The following is a 21,486-nucleotide window of genomic DNA, read 5'->3' as shown; positions in this document are numbered from 1 at the left end:
CTGATTCTCTGCAAGGGATGGATGAATCACTCTACCTTCAGTGCATGTCATTTTGTCATGCGTTCCTTCATAAATCTGTTCCATCGCATCATCACCTTAATTTGCAATAAAACAATAATCCATATGAAGATTCATCTTGAAATACATACCTGTAATTCTGAATGCATTTTCTTAGAAAATACACATCTGATAAACATATTTTCCCTCAAAGTATCGTGTAAGCCAACAAAGTGTGAAATCCATTCTGCATTTTAATTCCGGAAGTTTAGCTCAGGTCTGTTTGCATCAGAGAACACAAAGATCCTGTTTCTCAAGCATCCCTATCTCTGACATGGGGCAGGTGAAATGCTTACTTAGGTGGAAATGTTTAGAAGCAGACAACTTATTCTGCCCATCATAATTCCCCTCCCACAAAAATATTTCTTCCCACCATCGTCTGTGTGCTATGGATTATCCCTTCCTTTGGTTAGCTACCCTGGCCAGGGTCCAATGAATGCAGGGGCTGGAAACAGAGTTCTTATTAAAACTGGATTAAACAAATTCATGAAGGATAAGTATTATCAATGGCCTTTAGTCATGATGGCCATATGGAATCCCTGTGTTTAGAGGCAAGATGCCACTGAACGCCGTTCGCAGGGCATCAGAAGTGGGAAAGGATCGTTGCTTCTGGGCAGAAGCTTGTTGGTTAGGACTAGACTAGACAAAACAAGACTCATCTGATGATGAGGTTTTCCCAATCAACACTTCCATGTGATTGCTAAGAGTCAATAGGATGGGCACTTCAATTCCCTATACGTAGTGTGAACAGTGCGTTCCACATGCAGACAAAGACTTGTACACCAAGCCAGAGTTTGACTTGAGATGTCTTGATGAAGAGTCTTCTTTCTGTTCAGTTTAAAAAGTCGCTTGCCTTTTCGAAAGTGGGAACTGCTTTGGCAGAAGGAGCGGGTGAAGCTCTGGCTGTGTGTTGTTCTCCCTCGCTCAACCCTTTGCAGCCTTGGAGAGAAGCAAAGAGGGCTCTTGTGAAAGCCCTGGATCTGTACAAAGATTTGGCTCATTAAGGATCCCCCCCCAAAAGAAAACACACAAATCCATTATTGCGTTTATTTTTTTCTAAACAGCTGCTGCATCTGTTAATTTCTTGTTTGTCAGATTGTTCACACGAACCCTTCCTTCCCTCCGATGCCATGCAGTTCATGCCTCATTTGTAAAAGTGCTGTGTATCTGATTCCTCTTGGGTGCTCTCTTAACAGCCCAATCCACAAGCCAGTTAAGTCAAAGTACTGAAAGTCAATGGGACTAAATCTACATAAATCTTAATACCACAGCTTAACTGGATTATATATCAGGCTGATTATGTGCTGCCACTAACAGATGTCCACTGAGGTCAATGTTTCTTAGTTCCTACCAGTCATTTATGCTTACTAGACTAATGGTGAACATTACATAATCTGTGTGACTGCAAAACTAGAGTTTTGCAGATGTTGTCATACTGGCCTAGAGGGCAGAAAAATAGAGTGGAGAAATGTGCATTCGAGGGCAAATATTGTTGTGTCAGAAAAGTCATGATTCAAACAATGGGTGATAGTCATGGTAGTCATCCAGGTTTTACTCAGAATATATGTATTGGAATTAATGAAAATTATGTCCATTAATTTCAGTAGGTTTACTCTGAGCAAAACTTACTTGAATTATTATTATTATTATTTTATTTGTACCCCGCCCATCTGGCTAGGTCCCCCAAGCCACTCTGGGCGGCATTCAACAAATATTAAAATACCACCTATTGCCTGGGGAATATTGGCTGTTTCGTTAGAAACCGGGTTGGATAATGTTCAGCATAGTGGTGTATATTAAGCAAGCCCTTCAATGCCGACATTATATTACATACTTTTTACATTTTCACCCGGGAACTTGATTATTTATCCTCTTCACAGGTGCTTACCTTCACTGTGTCCATTCTTCATGTTAAGAATCATTCCTTGGTGTGTCCCTCTTCCCAGTGTGGTGTAGTGGTTTAAGAGTGGTAGACTCGTAATCTGGGGAACCGGGTTCGCGTCTCCGCTCCTCCACATGCAGCTGCTGGGTGACCTTGGGCTAGTCACACTTCTCTGAAGTCTCTCAGCCCCACTCACCTCACAGAGTGTTTGTTGTGGGGGGAGGAAGGGAAAGGAGAATGTTAGCCAATTTGAGACTCCTTCGGGTAGTGGAAAGCAGGATACCAAATCCAAACTCTTCTTCTTCTTCTTCTTCTTCTTCTTCTTCTTCTTCTTCTTCTTCTTCTTCTTCTTCTTCTTCTTCTTCCCTTTAATAGGGATGGGAAGCTGTTAGGGATGGGAAGCTGTTAGCTGTTAGTGGGGCAGGTGGAGCGCAACACAATCCTGGTGGGGTGCCATCGCAGCTGCCCCCGCAAGCGGCGCGCCATGTCCCCAGGACGTGCACCACGCCCCTGCGGACGGCGTGCCACGCCCCCGGGATGCATGCCAGCCCCGCCCCTGCCTGCTCTCCACCTCCGGTGCCAGAGCATGAAGCTCTGCCACTGGGGATAAGAGAAGTGTGTGTGTGTGTGTGTGTGTGTGTGTGTGTGTGTGTGTGTGTAATCTAGATTTTCCATTTCGCCAGCCTTTCCCAACCAAGTGCAGCCTAGATGTTTCGGACTCTCCCATCATTCCTGGCCATTGGCCATGCAGACTAGGGGTGAAGGGAGTTGTAATCCAAAATCTCAGGAGGGTACCAGGTTGGAGAAGGCTGTATTACATTTCCCCCCGCCACATCTTATTTATAGTGGAATCCTTCTTAGCTCCCTGCACTTCTGTGTGTCATTCTCTTGAAATTTATAATGGTTACTTATTGACTTACCTTATCTAGGTTAGTTACCCCTTTCATGCTCCTGGGTTTAAATCAGTGACCAGCACCCCTGAAGCACTATAGAAGGAGAAGAAGAAAGACCCTTGACCTGCCTAGACCATTTTTGGCAAGTGGTTCTTCTATTGACCTGGCTTTCCTTGGTTGATTCTCCTTCTCTTTTATTCTTCCCTCCCCAAAGTGTCACTTCTTCACCTTTTAGATTCATTCAATCAATGCTGAAATCACTCTTCATCACATGTGAACCCAGAGCATTTTACTAACCAAAGGACCTTTATATTAAAACCATAAAATGCAATGTAGCTGTTTAAAACTAGTCTAAAACCCTCTGCGTCAATACAGCAAATGGGCATCCATGAAATTGCTGTTGGCTTTGAGAAAACCAACCCCCTCCCCCGTGGTGTTGGGGAAGGGGTACATCTTTAACCAGTCATGGAAACCGAATAATGATGGGACTTGCTGTACAACTGAGAAAAGGGTTTTCTATAGCTGGGGAGCCACCACAGAGAAGTCCCTGACCCGAGTCACCACATCTGGGCTACACTCAGCAGGGGAATCTCCAAAATGGCTACCCCTGCAGATCTTAGGGACCAGGCAGGCTGATATATGGGGAAGTGCTGTATTTAAAGCCTGACGGCAAGGCTGGTGCTCATTGTACAGCATCCAGCAACTTTCGGTGTTTTGTAACTATAAATCAATGTTTTTTCTAAATAGTCCCAGCTCGTGTTTTTTCTTCTTCTTCTTAAAACAATGTTTAGGGGTACTCTTATTTTGACTCAAGAAAATCACCATTTTCAAATCGGGAAAAACAAATACAGTAAATGGACAAAAGTACAAAGATTCACAAAATGTTTAGGGGTATGTGTCCCCCTGCGTCCCCCCAGAAAAAAAATAAATCACTGGTTCCAGCTGATGACTGGTGTACAGCACACATTATACAATCTTCCTTAAGATTCAATATTTGTGTGTGTGTGTGTGTGTTCACTATATTTCAGAACATAGTTTCTCAATTCATCTATTGCTAATTTGTTTGTAGTGCGATGTTTTAAATGTAAGCCTCTTGAAATCATGTAGCATGTGTCTCAATATCAATAAAGACCTCGGCAGATACTTAGAATGCATGCTGTACACACTGCGCAAATCAAAATGCGTAGCTTAGGTGCCCACATGGAAATCCTCATGTAAATTTCATTTTAGTGCAATGAGTATAATAGAGAAATACAATCTTGCTGTGAGAAGGTGCCAGCATTGTGCAAGGGTGCATAGACGGAAAGAACTGCGCTCTCAGAATTCTTACAGCTGTGTTGCCTTTCTAAAGGAAAGCAAAGGAAGAAAGTCCAAAGAACCTGGATAAATGCCATTGGTTTGTTTCACATCGGCACTGGTTGTCCACTTTATTTGAAATATCAATGCCCCATACCATTTATTTCACTCAAGCAGAGGCAAGCTGCATCGGCTGGAAGAAATGCTGGAACTCGTTTCCTTTCTCTTTTTATGGTTCTCCAAATTGATGTTGCTCTTTGTGCAGAAAATATTTTTAAAAACCATCTTTTTAAAAAAAATATCAACTAGCAACTGAACACCTTGAAATGTGAAAATAGAAGGAAGTAGATTTCCTTTTGTTGTCAGAGGAGAAAGCTCATATTATCGCTAAATATAGCCATAAAGAAAACCTGAATCTATAAGCACGCGTGCACACACACACACACACACACACAGCGAGAGAGAGAGAGCTGCAGTGTCCTTTTCCTATCTCTGTGATACAAAAAATAAATTTATCCTCATAAATACACTGTGAGACGGATAGTGGTGCTTTTTACTTCTCAAATCTCTGAGGGAGCAGCCTTAGCTCACTTGGAAAAGCACATGTGGTCTTTGCGTGAGATCTATCCCTAGTTCCCTGACTGGCAGCTCCAAAGATTTCAGGTCATGGGTTTTGGCAAAGATTTTCTACCATAGCCCATGGACAGCTCCCTGCATGAATCAGCAATACTGTGCTAATGGTCCAAGCAATTTCCTGTGCTCATATCCCTGATACCCTTACCTTCTGAAGCTGGAGGTGCAGAGGGGACATGATGGAGGTGTACAAGATTATCCATGGTGCTGAGGAAGTGGATAGAGAAAAGGTTTCCTCCCTCTCTCAGAACCCTAGAATTTGAGTCATAGGAAAATGTTCCTGCACCTCTTGGCCCTCTATACCCAAAGGAGCGTCTCCATCCTCATCCTTCAGCCTGGGCATGAGATCTAGTTTTGAAGACCTTCTGGCAGTTCCATCACTGCGAGAAGTGAAGTTACAGGACACCAGGGCCTTCTCAGTAGTGGCACCCACCCCGTGGAACACCCTTCCATCAAATGTCAAGGAGATAAATTACCATTCAACTTTTAGAAGACATCTGAAGGCAGCCCTGTATAGGGAGGCTTTTAATGTTTGATGTTTTATTATGCTTTTATATTTGTTGGAAACTGCCTAGAGTGGCCAGTCAGATGGGTGGGGTACAAATAATAATAATAATAATAATAATAATAATAATAATAATAATAATAATAATCTTTTTCCACCCCTGAAGTTATGATAGAGGGGTTTAAAAAAATGCATGCTATGGGGGAAATGGCCACTGGTCCAATCACATCCTGGCAAATAGAAGGGGAAGAAATGGAGGCAGTGAGAGATTTTACTTTCTTGGGTTCCATGATCACTGCAGATGGTGACAGCAGTCACGAAATTAAAAGATGCCTGCTTCTTGGGAGAAAAGCAATGACAAACCTAGACAGCATCTTAAAAAGCAAAGACATCACCTTGCCAACAAAGGTCTGTATAGTTGAAGCCATGGTTTTCCCAGTAGTGATGTATGGAAGTGAGAGCTGGACCATAAAGAAGGCTGATCGCCGAAGAATTGATACTTTTGAATTACGGTGCTGGAGGAGATTCTTGAGAGTCCCATGGACTGCAAGAAGATCAAACCTATCCATTCTGAAGGAAATCAGCCCTGAGTGCTCACTGGAAGGACTGATCCTGAAGCCGAGGCTCCAATACTTTGGCCACCTCATGAGAAGAGAAGACTCCCTGGAAAAGACTCTGATGCTGGGAAAGATTGAGGGCACAAGGAGAAGGGGACGACAGAAGACAAGATGGTTGGACAGTGTTCTCGAGGCTACCAACATGAGTCTGACCAAACGGCAGGAGGCAGTGAAAGACAGGCGTGCCTGGCGTGCTCTGGTCCATGGGGTCATGAAGAGTCGGACATGACTGAATGACTGAACAACAACAACAACAAATGGGGGAAATGGTTAAAGGAATAAAAACAAACCTATATTTGGACTTCATCACATAATTTAACACAATTAATCTGTGGAATTTTTCTACTATAAAGTTTGATGTGAAATTCTGGTTTATACAGCTTGGAAATGGTAGTATATTCTGAAAACAGCATGCTGGACTTCCTGAATTCCTGGTCTGATGCAGCATGGCACATCTGATTCTTCTGAGAATTTGGCTGGAGCTTGTTGCAAAATCCCTCAACATGTTTATGGTTTACATGTTGTAGAAGGTTGTGCAGGTGCTTTAATTTGTAAATTTAATGCACTCATGGCATTATCCATTGGCACATCAATCAGCATTTGTATGAACACATTAGGACATAATTTTCTCCAGTGCACAGGGTAGATTTTGCTTATATACGCCAATTAAGATTTAAAAACAAAAACAAAACTTCAGTATAAGAGAAGAATTAAGACACTAAAGACATTCTCCTGTGCCACAGGTATATAGAGAACATTTGGCCCTCCAGATGTTGCTGAACTACAACTCCCATCAGTCCCAGCAAGCATGGCCATGGATGGAGTGACTTTTCTGCTAGATAAAATCATTGCATTTCCAAGACCAGCTGACAAAGGTAAATGGACTGCAGCACAACACCATTATTGGGGCAGAAGCTGGACCTGCCAATCAGAGCAGTAGTTTTCTCCACATCATGAAGAGTACCAAAAGTCCTTCCAGAGATAGAGTGACATATAGCAATCCTAAGAGTTAGAAAAAGAGGTTGAAATTCAATGTCCTTGCACAGGGCTTCCACTGATGAGGCATTATGAAAATCTTCCTTTCCTTTATGCCACCACAGCAGCAAGGATATTACTGGCGCAAAATTGGAAATTAAAAGATTTACCAACAGTTGATGATTGGAAAAGAAAATTATTGGAGTATTCAGAATTGGCGAAATTAACTGGGAAATTAAGAGAACAAAGAGATCAAAGGTTTCAAATGGAATGGGGTAAATTTTTAGATTATATGAAAGATTGTAAAAATTTGTAAGCACTTTCGGGTTGGGTGGAATTCTTGCAGCAGGACAAAATGTAAAGATAAAAAATGAAGAAAATAAGATATCAAAACATGTGGAAAATAAGAAAAAGCGAGGGAATGGTGAAAAATTAGAAAACCAGAGAAGGGAAGGAAGGAAGTCAGAAAACTCGGCGGAGTTTATGTAATATTGTAAAACATTATATGTCTAATATGTTTGTATTTTGCTTGTTGAAAAATAAAAATATATTTGCAAAAAAAAGAAAATCTTACTAATTAATTAATTAATTAATAAACACATTCAATTTGACAGGTTGTCTAGAAGTATTAAATAGTTAGATAACAGATCGTCCATTCCTTTGGAGACTTTGGTAGTTGTTGTTTTTTTTCCAAGGGAGGCAGTGCAAGATCCCATAATACTCCAAATTGTGTTGTAGTTAAACAGTAGGCCTTCTGACATCAGTTTCCATGGCAACTGCCAGACCGCAGAAACTAGTTTCTCTCAGTGCTGTGTGTGAAATAGTGGGATGATGTAATCTTACCGGCAGGATAGTAAAGCAACAATAACTTTCTACGGTTTAAAATATTTATTATCCTAATGCTGAAACCAAGAGACTATTTCTGGGAAGAGATGTGTAGCGTAAAATAAAGAAGCGTGGATGAGGAGACTTATATATTGCCTGGTGAGATGTGCTGTAATCTTTCTGGCAATACCTTTTTAAAAGACTGACAGGGTACTTTTGCCTTGAGGCTTTGGGCATTCAGGTTTGTTTAAGAAAAACATAGTACAGTACTTAGATTGCTGAACTTTTCACAAAGGGTGTAGACTGCAGGAAGCTAGTCTCCCCTCTGGTCCACAACTCATCCCTGCCTCCAGAAGCTATCCAAGGATGCTTGATTGGTTCCTGGGGCTGTCATCTCAGAGAGTTAGCTTGTTCCCTCCTTCCCTGCCATGCTGAGAGCACTATCTGGCTTGCCTTAGAGAGGCAGCGAACCATGATTTTGCTAAATATTTCAAAGAGTTCTGCTAGTAATTCAGAAACCAAAGACAATTCAAGCATGAAGCAATGTGGGGAAGAGTTTTAAAGAATTAAAATATCCTTTGCTTTGCTATCCGAAACAATTCTTGTTATCAGCCAACGCTCACCCAAATATGCCTTTGGCTGAATTATATTGATGATTCATTCTGAAAGATGCGAGGTTGCAAGAGTATGCTAAGATAATAATCACCCCCTGCCATTAGATTCATTATAGACAAAGATTCTGCAGGGGGGGAGAAAGTGTAGGTTTTTCAATATTAATAATCCTTTCATCCTCATTTCAAAACAGCTACTTCTTTTTCTATTATTATTTTTTTAAATAAAAGGGGAAAGCGAAGTTCTGAAAAAGTGAATATTGTGATTCCCGCAAGCACAAAGAAAATTATAGGGGCTTACTACACTTCTCTAATTTCATCTTATTTATTCTGGAAGAAAAGCTTCAGTGAAATAACATGCATTAAAGCGTTCATGCATACGCATGGCAGAGATTGTGGCTAAGATTCACACCTTGAGACTGTAGCATCAACTCTAGCTTTCAGAAACATAGTTGTTTGCATTTTGATGTCGCTTCGTAGAGGAGTGATTTAGAAAGTTTTAACGTTCTGCAGTCAATTATTATTGGGTTAAGAAAGAAAAGGGTGGGGTAGGGATTCACACTTCTCATTTTATAAAAATCAAGGGACTTCAAAACTGCCAAAGTTTGAGAGTGGAAAGGAATATTAACTGAAAACTCAAATTGTTCCCCTAGGGAGTTAGAGCTTTGCCAGCTTTAGAGAGATCTGATGCAACACTGTAGAGTTACAGATTTCTGAAATTTAAGGGGGGAAATATATGACAACAGTTAAGCTATGGCTGCCATACACCCATATTTTCCTGGACACCACCGGGATTTCAAAGGCGGATTTGACGTCCAGGGGTGTGTGTGTCCTGGATCTTAGGCAAGTCAGTTGAAAAATCATGTTTTTTTAAATACGGCAACCCTAGTTAAGCCAACAAATGACTGCAGAAATTTATTCATAAAAATATCCCATGATCTTCATTTTCATGGCCCTGCTGTGACTTATCACCACTAGGAATAGAGTTCTTTCCCCATTGACGATCTTGGCCTTTTCTAGCTGTCATGTGGTGCAACAAGTTTTGCTTGAAAAGGACATAGGAAGGAGGTTGGAAGCATTAGATCTGATGCATCCCCAAGGCCACTTTGCCAAACCAAAATTGTGAAGTGATGTTACCATGCTGAAAAATGATTATAGGAATCATTAGGCCGGAACCCACCACAAACGTACTCCAAAACTGTTCTACCTATTTCAGTAAGACTGTTGAAGAGTCAAAACAGAATGAACTGTGAGCTTTTAATGCTTGCCTATGGCAGCCTTCAGAACTGCAGTGCCCTCTGGATATTTTAGGCAACAGTTCTAAACTGGGGCTGATGGGAGTTGGAGTCCAAGCAGGGGCGGAGGAAGTCATCCGCCCTGGGTGCCATCACTGAGGGGGGTGACATTTGGCGCGCCGCCCACCCGCAACTCCCAAGCCTACCCTGAGTTGTCGGGGCAAGGGGCAGAGCTGCACCACTTTGCCAGTGACCTTCCCCCTTTGTTTTGACAGCTCGGGGGAGGCTTCGGAGTCACGGGTGGGCGGCATGCCGTTGCCCTCTGTTCCTGGGCTGCTTCCGGGGGGAAGCCTCCCCTGAGCTGTCAAAAGGGAGAGGGAAGGGAGGAAGGCTGCTGGCAAAGCGGTGCGGCTCACCCACCCCACACCCAGGAAGCAGCCCACCATGGGTGGCTCAGTCCACCCACCATGGGCGGCTCGCTCCGCCCCCTGGGTGGCTCAACCCCTGGGATGCTTGCCTCGGCGCCCCCCTGGGACTCTTGCCCCATCCCCTGTGGGCTGCTCGCCCTGCCCCAGATGTACAGCATGTGCACTGCTCCAGGTGCCGAAGCAGCTAGCTCCGCCTCTGAGTCCAAGACATTTGAGGACACTATATTGGCAGAGGCCAATATAGTTGAGCTTTATTTTTATTTTTTTGCAAGATCTCCAAAAGAAAAAAGAAGTTTTTGAGCTATTTTTAAGGAAATTTGCCAAAATAAATAAATAAAATCAACCCTTCCAACTATTGACATCCAGGGGGCATTGGGAGGCCATCTGGCTTGCCCCCAGCTGTATCAAGCCCTCTCCGGCCAAACTGCCAGGCCATGTCCGATCTCTGGTGCAACGTAAATAGCGACTCATGCTTATCTGAAGCCTGAGCACGTTGTATCAGCAGATCACACTGTGCAACAGAAGTGGCACGAGAGGCTTGTGTGAAAGCATATTTACAAGCAGTTTATTGAGCACAAATCAGGACAGATAAAGACATAGTGTCCTTCCTTCGTCTTCTCAGAGAGAGAGTCTCAAAGCAAAAGCTCTACACAATGGAAATTCCCAGCAATCTGTGCTGGTGTGTAAACAGACATGTGACACACATAAAAGCCTCATGTCTGCAACTTAAGGTGGAATGGAATCTTAACACCAACATGGTTTGCCATACACCCGGGTTTTCGCGGAAATGTTCACTGATTTTCACAAATTCTGCCCGGACGCTATTCCCAATAGATGAATCCTGGTTATGTCAGGGAAATTCTGGGTCTATGGCAGCCCTAGCATATCAATGCTGTTCAAGGATCTGAATGGCCTCCAGCAAGTTTTGTGCTGTGGACAAGGAGTGGGAAAGATTGTCATAATCTTATTTATTATGTATTAAGAACATTTATAGCACAGGGGCAGATGGGGCTCATCAACCTGGGAAGGCAGCCCATCTAGGAGTAGCAGATAGAAACATCTAGGGCCGGGAAGCGGACATTTCACATTAACACCCCATCTTTCAGTGCCTTCATCAATCACCACTTAAAATAAATAATCTTCCTATATGTATTGTATGTTAAATTTCACTTTTTTTGTCAGCTACCTTGACAACCTATTCTCAAAGGAAAGGAAAGGAAAGGAAAGGAAAGGAAAGGAAAGGAAAGGAAAACTCTTGACATCAGCAACAGAAAAAAATAAACAGAAGGAATGGGAAAGGAAGAATCTGTAGGATAAATAAAAAAATTCTACCTATGAGATAGTTAGCTTCAAAGAGTGAGCAGAGACTCATGAGGAAACAGCAAGAAGACAAGGTGAATGAAGAAAAGGACATGCTGTAGGTATAAAAGAATAACTGAATTGTAAGCATATACCGGTATATGATAACAGCAAATTTCTGAATAAGAGAACCAAAAGGACGTAGATATTAATAAATAAAAAAGCAGGGAGTCTAAAATAAAATCTTGAGGAAATTTTGTTGGATTTAGGAAAAGAAGAGAAATTATGACTGGGCCTCTATTAAGATACACAAACACGATAAAAGCAAAACGGAGTCAGGGCAGAACCCTGAAAGTCAAGAACACACAAAGAAGAACAGAATGATAAATATTATTGAAACATATTGTAGATGTAGATGAAGGAAAATACTGGTGCTGCTCTCTTGGTAGATTAGGGGGGGGGGAGTTAAGAACGGTAAATAGTTTCTGTTGAATGGTAAACCCAGAAGCCAGAATGGCAAATATCAAAAAGAAAATTACATTTTTGAAAACCCAAACACTAAGAGAAAATAACATGTGAGAAATACACAAGGTGGAGAGAAGAATGGAAGAAGCAAAGAAGGTTCAGGAAGAAGTCATAAATAAATAAAGATTGGCCAACAAAAATAGAGGAATGAATAGCAGCTGGGGGGGGGATTGAACCAAAAATTGGTTTTTGCACCATCCAAAATGTGATGCAATCAATCAAGTTTTTTATTCTAATCATATTTTTAGTTCCTTCTCTCATTTCTATTGTTAATGAAACATTTTAATACAAATTATTGGTGGCGGGGAATGAGCCCCTTGATGAGTTAGAGATGAGGGAAGAGAATCAACTGTGGACAAGAGATGGCAAGGAGAAGAGGAGCGAAAAGAATCCATTTTGAGAAATAAGACCATTTCACAAACAGAAGCAGAAGAGGAACCAAATGTAAATGTATACTGTATTGGAGAAAAGTAACACATGCTTGGGACCTGTGCCATGAATGTCCACTAGCCCAAGTACTTGAATGAAGTTCGTGGCTGCTTACCCAGTCCCGGGGTGGGTGGTGGTTGCAGCCCAGCACAGTAGGCCAAAATCCCTGGAGAGCAACACTAGGCATGGTGGCTGGCAGTTGGGGATTCCCCTGGCCGGTTGCTTTGGTTAGCAAATTTTCCCACCTGGCCAATTTTTCAATTTTGACCTATCTGGCCAGACTGGGTGGGCATTGTTTGGGTGTGGAACAGGCTTCACTCGGGTCTAACCCCAACCAATAAGAGTCAGCTGCGCCTGACCTCAGAACCACAGTAAGCAGAACACCCTCCCTGCTCACTTCTTATTTAGTCATATTGTGGCTTTATATGCTAACCTTCCTTCCTTCCTTCCTTCCCAGGGCACTGTGTTTATCGGCTTTGCGGTGGTTCTATAATGGTTGCCGTATTCAGAGCTGGGAAGGTATTTGCCCACAAACAGATTGGCCTCGTTTACGGCTGTTGCCTTCTCCATAGCAATGGTCATGAGTTTGGCAGATAGGGCATTAGATGGAATCTTTTAGTCTAACATCAGGGGTGTGTGTGTGTGTGTGTGTGTGTGTGTGTAGTGGTACATCAGCCCAACCTCAGAAGAGATGCATTGACAGGGTACCCTGTTTGAAGGGTCTACATGGAAGTCTCTGTCCAAAAGCTAGGGCATTTGGTTGATGGGGAAATAGAGCTGCCTTCAGCTGCCTGAGAAGGCCATCTGTGTAGATCTTTGTCTTGCAGATGACCCATTAATCCTAGGCTCAACTTTCTCATACCTTAGCCCAACCTTAGAAGGATATACACCCAATGCCTTAGCCAAATCCTGCCTACATCTGGAATCAATAAAGTTGTGGCCAATTTTGAAATCCCAGAATGTTGTCTTGTCCAGTTTATTCGCCTTTCTTAGCTTGGGCCTTGATCCCTGGGGAGGGGTCACTGTGAGTGGTTCCGCAGTGCAATGAAAAAAGATAAGCCAGGGTTGATGGAGAAAAACGATGAGAACGAACCGAGGACTGAGAGAATCAATTGTTGTAGAACGAGCAAAGAGTGAAACAACCTCCTTAAGAAATAATGCAGAACAAATAGGAGAAAACAGTGAAGTTAACTGAGAAAGAAAGAAAACAGGAGCAGTGTCAAGTAGATCAAGAATGCATGAAATAAGAGAGAAAGAGTCAAGTGAAGCAAGGAAGAGATCTACGTGGAATGGCAACCACTTGCGGGAAGCAGAATCGTCTGCTGTTTAGAAATGGAAGCCAGCAACATACAGTGTTGTCTTTGGGATGTTTCTTACATTTTAAAATCCAGGCCATTTGTCTCTCAGGAACAGAGAGGGCCTAGGGAGCTCAATGAAGGCCAGGAAGAACACAGCACTCATCCTGCCGATTTAAAGTCTGCAAATGCACTGTAAAGGTGGGCCTTATAGATAGAGCATATAATCACCTTTTTCTGGTTTAGGAAGAACCCCAGTATCTTAGCTCTTCATCACATTCTCTATTGTAGGATTTAGAACAGATTTAAGAGCATTTCTGGCTTGGCTTCTCCAGCAGCAGGAAAGATGAGGAAAAGAAATTGTGAGGGTTTTGATAACTGGCAGCAGTGGGTTTGCCTTTCTGCATTTCTGCAGTACGGGATGGCTGAAGCTTCTTTTCATTTCAGAATATTCTGGCATGCAAACGTTGGTGTGTCAGCAACTGCGCTGTACTTAGGCAATGGCCCATAAAATAGGCCTTACACTTTCACAATATCAGACCCTATTTTCCAGGGATAGTCCCAGATTTACAGATGCTATTGCAGTTTCTGATTTGATCCTGAAATGTCTTGCTTTTCCTTAGGAGGCCTTACACTTTCACAATATCAGACCCTATTTTCCAGGGATAGTTCCAGATTTACAGATGCTATTGCAGTTTCTGATTTGATCCTGAAATGTCTTGCTTTTCCTTAGGAGGTCCTTATTTCCACTAGAGAAACGTTGGAGGATATGCAACTCTCTGGTCATGTTGATCAGCACTCTGCCTCATCCCCTGGTTGAGAAGAAGAGGAGGAGGAGGAGGAGAGGAGGAGTTTGGATTTGATATCCCGCTTTATCACTACCCGAAGGAGTCTCAAAGTGGCTAACATTCTCCTTTCCCTTCCTCCCCCACAACAAACACTCTGTGAGGTGAGTGGGGCTGAGAGACTTCCAAGAAGTGTGACTAGCCCAAGGTGACCCAACAGCTGCATGTGGAGGAGCAGAGACGTGAACTCGGTTCACCAGATTACGAGTCTACCGCTCTTAACCACTACACCACACTGGCTCGAATAATTTCTATGCCACACTCCTAATGCTCTCCCCTCCCTGCTTCCTGCAAACCACCAGTGGGGCAAGTTAGGAATGGCTGTGGTGCATCAAGGAGGCTGCTGACTAACTTCTGGACTAAAGAACATATAAAATAAGAGGCACATGTTTTGAGTAGATATGCTCAAAAATACATAGCTCAACAGAATGAAGGGAATTGTGAAAGGGCTTCCAAGTTCTTGTTGAATTTTCTTGAACTAAGAAGCAGTTACAGGGGGAAGTGGGGAGCCTGCTGTCTGTAATGGAAGAGCTCATTTCAGTTTGTCTACAAATAGATGGAGATATCCCACCACCACCTGGCAGTAGGAAAATTTCTCGACTCATTCAGAACCAATTTAAAACAATTCAGACCGGGGTGCCAACTTGAATAAAATATTGAGGAGTGGGGAACAAGTAAGCCCCTCCGCACATAATCAATTGCAAGTCTTGGCACACGCATGTGGGAATACGTTCAGACGCCTCCCGCGCGCAGCCGCTATCTTCCCGATCTTGTGCTGCCGTGCACGGAGGAGAGAAAGAAGATCCGGCCGGGATCACGGAGCTGGAGCTGAGTTCCCTCCGCTCCAGGAAAAGCGCGCCAGGAAGTCCCCTTTACTAACGGATCCCTGGAGCTGTTTCCCGCCCGGAAGGGCTTGTTATGCTTAAAGGTTATTGGATGTTATTATGCTGACGTTATTATACAAATTGTTAATAAATAGCCCCTGCCTCCGTGAGAGGGAGAGAGAGCTCACTCACAGCCATTGAGTGCACTACAAGCTTCGACTGCAGTCCTTTTATTTTCGGCCACCTTCTGCTGCTTCGGCCGCCTTTGCTGCTTCAACTGCCTTTCGCTTCTTCAGCCCTGAACCTCCTACTATCTCTCCAAAATCTCAAGACCTTCTAGAATTGTTGGAGCAGGTTACTCCAACACACGCACACCATTTGAATGGCAATACCCATCAATTTGGGGGTGGTGATCCTCTCAAATATTTTATTGGGCGTTGGCAAAGGGACATTGGCCCCTAGGAGTTGGCTCCTGTGATTCAGACCCGAACATGCCCATGATTAGAGAAAGTACAGGGTCCAGCCCTGGTGAGCTTCTGAGCTCCTCACACAACATTCCTATTTCTTTCAAGTGTCCAAGTCTCCAACCTGAAGAAATCTCTCACATTGGGAAGTCTCTCACTTCCTACATTGATGTGTGCCTCAGAAATAATAGTATCATTGCATTAATTTGCATTGTTCATTGTACTGTCCTATATATTAAAATATTTATGCTCCTCTTCTGTCTTGTTTCTAATATCTCTTGATGTAAACTGACTGAGTGGAAAGATGGTATATAAATAAAATTAGGATGATTCATTTCATTTAATGCTCTTCATTAAAATCCCAAAGCAGTTGACTTTTTAAAACATTTTTTTTAAATATTGCAGAGAACATGCAGTATGGGTCTCCCTATAGCACAGTCCCTGTGGTACAGTCCAAAGCTCATTAGCAGTACTTGGAAGTAAATCTCATGTTTAATGGACCTCATTCTCAGATGATTGCGGGCAAACAAACAAGAACTGAAGGAACACACCATGTGTTAATGTTTTCTAATTGGGGCTCTTCACATTTACCTCATGTGCAGCTTTGGCAGGTTCTAGGATACCACCGAGAAACAACCAGACCATTCTCATGCAAAGGCATCGCTTGTATGAGCAGATACCTCCACACTAATATGATTTGCGCTATTGCAGTGACCTGAAAAATGGAGGTCACGTCTTAGGAATGGCAATGGCCATATTTGCAGCTCCCACCAGGAGGCTTCCATGTATAAGATCAAGGTTCTCATGTAAATGTTACACTGGGTCTCGATTTCAAACAAAAACTAATCGGAATACAAAATGAAAGCCCACAGCTGTTTTGAATGTAATTAAACACATACCAGACACATGCTATATCGATACACGAGATTTCAGGACTTCTCTGTGTACAAGTGGCAGCTATAAAATAATTCTATTACTTTTCAAACAAGGGTTTAACTTTCATGTTTGCCTCCTTTAAGATGAGATGTCTTAATCCTGCAGAAGACGACCACAGAAGACGTAAGCAGAGGATATGCTTATCGGGAAGCTTAAGCCTAACAAACGTATTTGAGGATTTGTTCTAGTGATACTTAAATCTTGAAGTGCTCATATAAATTCTAATTTGTCATTATGGGCAATATTTCCTCCAAAGTTGTGTTAAATATATAGGGGTGGCATTCAACTAAGCTTCTTCTAGAGTAGACCCACTGAAATGGATGAACATGACTCTGCTAAATTTAATGTGTCTACTCTGGGTAAAACTTAGGTGAACACCACCCCATAGATAGCAGTTGCACCTCACATTTCTGAGGTAAACCAGCAAATGAGAAAAGCAACTGAAACTGAGGTAAATTAATGGCCTGCATTTAGAGTTGTAAACTTCTTGAGAGTACAGGGCATGATTCCTTATGGCAGGAGAGAAGAACCTGTGGCCCTCTCAATGTTGTTGGACTCCAGTTCCCATCAGCCCCATGGTCAATAATCAGGGTGGATGGAAATTGTAGTCCAGCAACATCTGAACACCCATATGATCTCCTCATCTTTAAAAGTAAGGGATGCAGGTAACTAGAGCTGCATCCGAAATTGGTACAGTTTGAAATTATGGGCGATATTCAGCTAAGTTTTACTCAGAGTTGAGATCGATGGCCCTTTTATGCTACAACAGCTGTTGGGATGTTGTTAACCCAGAGGTGGAAGGAAGAGACAACCCGGACCAAAGAAGAATGGCAAATTAAGATGATGGACTATGCTGAAATGGAAAAACTAACTGGGAAGCACAGGAATCAAGAAGACAAGAAATAAAAAAGGAAAATATTTATTATGCATATACAAAATCATTGTAAACAGGTCAAAACAGTAGTATGATTTTAATTACAATTGCATTGTAACAGAAAGCATAGATAATCTATAAATATGAAAAAATGGAGAAGTATTGATATGCAGTTGAAAATAGAATTAATAGGACCCATGGATGGGATGGGGGGAAGTCAAGAAATTCAGAGTAATCTCAACATGTGGAATTTTTTATGATGTAACTTTATTTTTTATTTTCTCTGTTCATTTTAAAAATTATTTTCTTTTATTTTTGAAAATCAATAAAAATCGTTTCTATATATAAAAAGAAATAAATGGCCCTAACTTGGTGAGGTTCATTAATTTCAGTGGGGCTACTCTGAATGAAACCTAGTTGAACGCCATCTTATATTTCTAGTATTTGGATCTGTAGGGCTCCATGGGGAGAATTCTGGCTGCTTTAAGAACATGGGGGCTAGAACAGAACGTGGGGATGGATCTGTCTTTTTAGAAAAGAAGAGGCATGTGACAGAATTGCAACTGAGAGTATAGTCAGTTTGAAAACATGGCTGACAATGAGTGTAACCTTGAGAACTGACACTGAGCTGTGACAAGGAGCACCAAGAGGTGTCATAGTAACTGAAAAATACAGTCAAAAGAAGTTAAATGACACACTAGGAGAAGCTATAAACTTCTCCGAAAGAGCAGTTATAGAATTTAATGGACAATTAAAGAGACAGAGAGGGAAAGGCAGAGGGAAAAGCAGAGAAAAACCAGGAAGGGACAGAAACAAGGAAGATTTTTTTTTTTTTAAGTTTCTATTCCAGCAAGTATAAGAGCTAAAAATGGGTTTCTATAAGCCCATGTGAAACATTCAGTTAGTAGTTTTGCTCCAAAAAGGTATCCTGAGATTACCTGGAGTTCATTTGTAATATCACTGAGCAAATCTCATATTCTACCAATTTTACTGTGCAAATGCTTCAAAATAAAAGGAATAAATTAAATCAGGACAATCGTGCAATACTTACTAAAGGATAAATCAAACAAAATGAGTCCTGTAGGAACTTCTGATTCAAGTTTTGTGTTTACGTGGCGAGTGCATATTATCTTATTAGTTTCCTCCAGTAATAGCTCAAAACCAAATTAGTCCTGATATTTTTCATTTACTTCTGGAACTTGTCATAACAGTACACTGTTAACTTGTCTAGGTTCAATCTTCTAATATGCCAAATGATAAATTCATTTTTCCATTTCCTCTTAATTATGAAGGTTTCATAAAAAAAGGAGTAAGTACCAAAAGATAATCCAATTGTGTCTGATGCATATTACTTTTATCATTTACTCAGTGCCTATCATCATACTGCTATGATATTTGCTGCAGTTGAAAAGTAAGGGTGTTTCAGTTAATGTACATCTGAGAAAACCTCCCTCTGTTATGCCATTATGGCAGTGGCGGCAGCAGCAGGCGATGCATAGCTTGGATCTGGAACTGCTGCCCCTGTGGATCTTGCCACATGAGGCAGTTGCCTCACCTTGCCTCCTGGGTGATCCAGCCCTGACTCCATGACCTATAAGATTTACCCAGTAGTCCGGTCAATCTACAGAAAAAAAAAGCTGGAACCTGGGCAAAATTGCAACATAAACGCTTTTAGTGGCATTTTTATGAGAATTGGGTGTAGAATAACATATTAAAAATTAGACAAAATTAAATGTCAGGAACACTGTGAAATCGTGATTTCAAAATGGCCGACCTGCTGTATCAATTGTATTGTATTTCGATTAGTTTTCTAAACTTAATTGTGTGTATCCTATGTTTTTTAATTGTTGATATATTAGAAAATGTTGAAAACAGTCACGTTCTTCTAGCTGCCGACAATATTGATCACAATATTCTTACACTGTTGGTGAGAACACATTCCATGGTATGGGGATGATAGCAGCAATAACCCCAGCAAAAACCTTTTCTCGTTGTATTCCAAGAAATAATATATTGAGCTGTGACTTAAAAGCTGCTGCATCTATCAACATTCATGAATATCGATTTGCATCCAGTACTCTCAGAGGCATTAAGTTTAAAATATTGCCTGATATCTATCCCACAAATGTCAAAGTAGATCTGCTGTGGAAACTGTCAAGGAACTTTGAACAACCAATGCCTGGCTGGTCTGGAATGATGCACTTAATTCATAATAACCAAAACAACCAGAAAGTTGAGAAATCATCAGTACTTTTCCTACCTATCATTGATATGAAGCCCACTGAAATGACTTGCATCCTGTCTACCTTAACATACCTACAAGATTTAGCTCTTAAGCACAATATACCAACTATCATAACATTTGATCAGCCACTCTTTTGGAAAGCATCACAAATAGTTCATTCATCATGTGATGGTAGTGCTCTCAAGGACATCATTCTATTGCTTGGTTCCTTTCATACTCTCCTGAATCTTCTTGGGGCCATTGGTACACTCATGGCAGGATCGGGCCTTAAAGAAATCCTCGAAGAGATTTATGGGGGAAATACAGTAGTGCATATGTTAAATGGGAAATCAGTATCAAGAGCTTTTCGTGGACATTTGATTCTCAATTCATGCTTAAGTGCTGAAATAATGTCGCAGATAATTGAAGATCATTCAGAATTCCCCCAGGTCTTAAAAGAAGCGTTGCACTGTATGATTCACTAGTGTCCTATAACAAAACTATAGAAGAAGTGGATTCTTCACAGACTATGATACACATAAACTGTGCATTGGATGCAAAGAAGAGCGAACTGAAAGCAAACTCAGCAACAAGTAAACTATGGCTTAAGTATCAAAATATGGTTGATCTTGCTAGAAAACTCATCACAACAGATAGAACTGGTTCATGGAAAATGCATATTGATGCCATACATCAGTGTCTACCCATTTTCGCAGCTGCGGGTCACCATAATTACTTGAAATCAGCATACCTATATTTGCAGAATACAATTCTGTTGCCAACAACAAATGCCACTGTTTCTGCAACGTTTGAAAAAGGATTTCATGTGATACGCAGAAGTGAACGGTACTGGGCAGGATTGGGTTCTGACTTAGTAATTGAACAATGTCTGATGCGCTCTCTTAAAACTACAGGGGGTTTGACCAGAGGAAGTGGATTGACTGGCATTCAGAGAGCAGTTTGGTCTTTATCATTGCCTGTATCGTCAGGGTATAATCTAGCTATGCAGGAGTTTACCAATGTGTCATATTCATCAAGTGAACAACACAAGGAACTATCTAGTGCAAGGCTGATTAGAGACAAAAGTGATTCACAACTGGTATTGAGCAAGTTGCAAGCATGCTCGCCATTAACACCCGAGTCAAGTCTGCGTAATATTGTAACAGGTGTAACTGCAGATTTGGCAAATGTTAATGTGCATGAATTGCAAGAAGTTGGTATGGTCATTGTAGCTAAACTTATTGACCAAGAAGTTTTTGCATATAAATGTAAGCGTTCTGACAAAGTTAAAACATTAGCGTTCTCTGCTGCACTGAAAATTCCTGGAGATGATGAAAGTGTTCTAATTCCCATTCCACCTTAATAACAGACTGAGGATGGGAGCTTGTCACATGTCTGTATAGTGTTCCAGTGTGCTGCTGGGAACTTCCGTTCCTCAGTCTGTACTTTCTCTTTCGTTTTTCCGAACATGGAGGTGACTGCACGTGTGCTTTCTTTTGTCCTCATGTTCGCCTAATAAATGCTTAACTATAATGCTCATGCCAGCCTCTGTGGTGCATCTTCTGCTGCTAAATGGACAGAAAGAGTGCCTGGCTTTCTGAAGCAAGGTCTCTGGTTTCTGCTGCTGTTCCAGGGCTTTGAAGTTTGACCGGCAGTTCGGCCGGGGGTGTTTGGGCCAGCAGGGAGCATGCCCGTTGTTCCCGTTTCCCTGGACAAATTACAACAGAAAGAACGATTGACCCAGCATTGCTGTTTCAAAGGCTATTGGACATTGTTAACACAGGTGAACTAAATTTTGAAGAAGTGCTGCAGTA

The sequence above is a fragment of the Lacerta agilis genome, chromosome 10 (genome assembly GCF_009819535.1).
Source record: "Lacerta agilis isolate rLacAgi1 chromosome 10, rLacAgi1.pri, whole genome shotgun sequence".
NCBI lineage: Eukaryota > Metazoa > Chordata > Lepidosauria > Squamata > Lacertidae > Lacerta > Lacerta agilis.
This window is presented reverse-complemented; position numbering follows the sequence as displayed.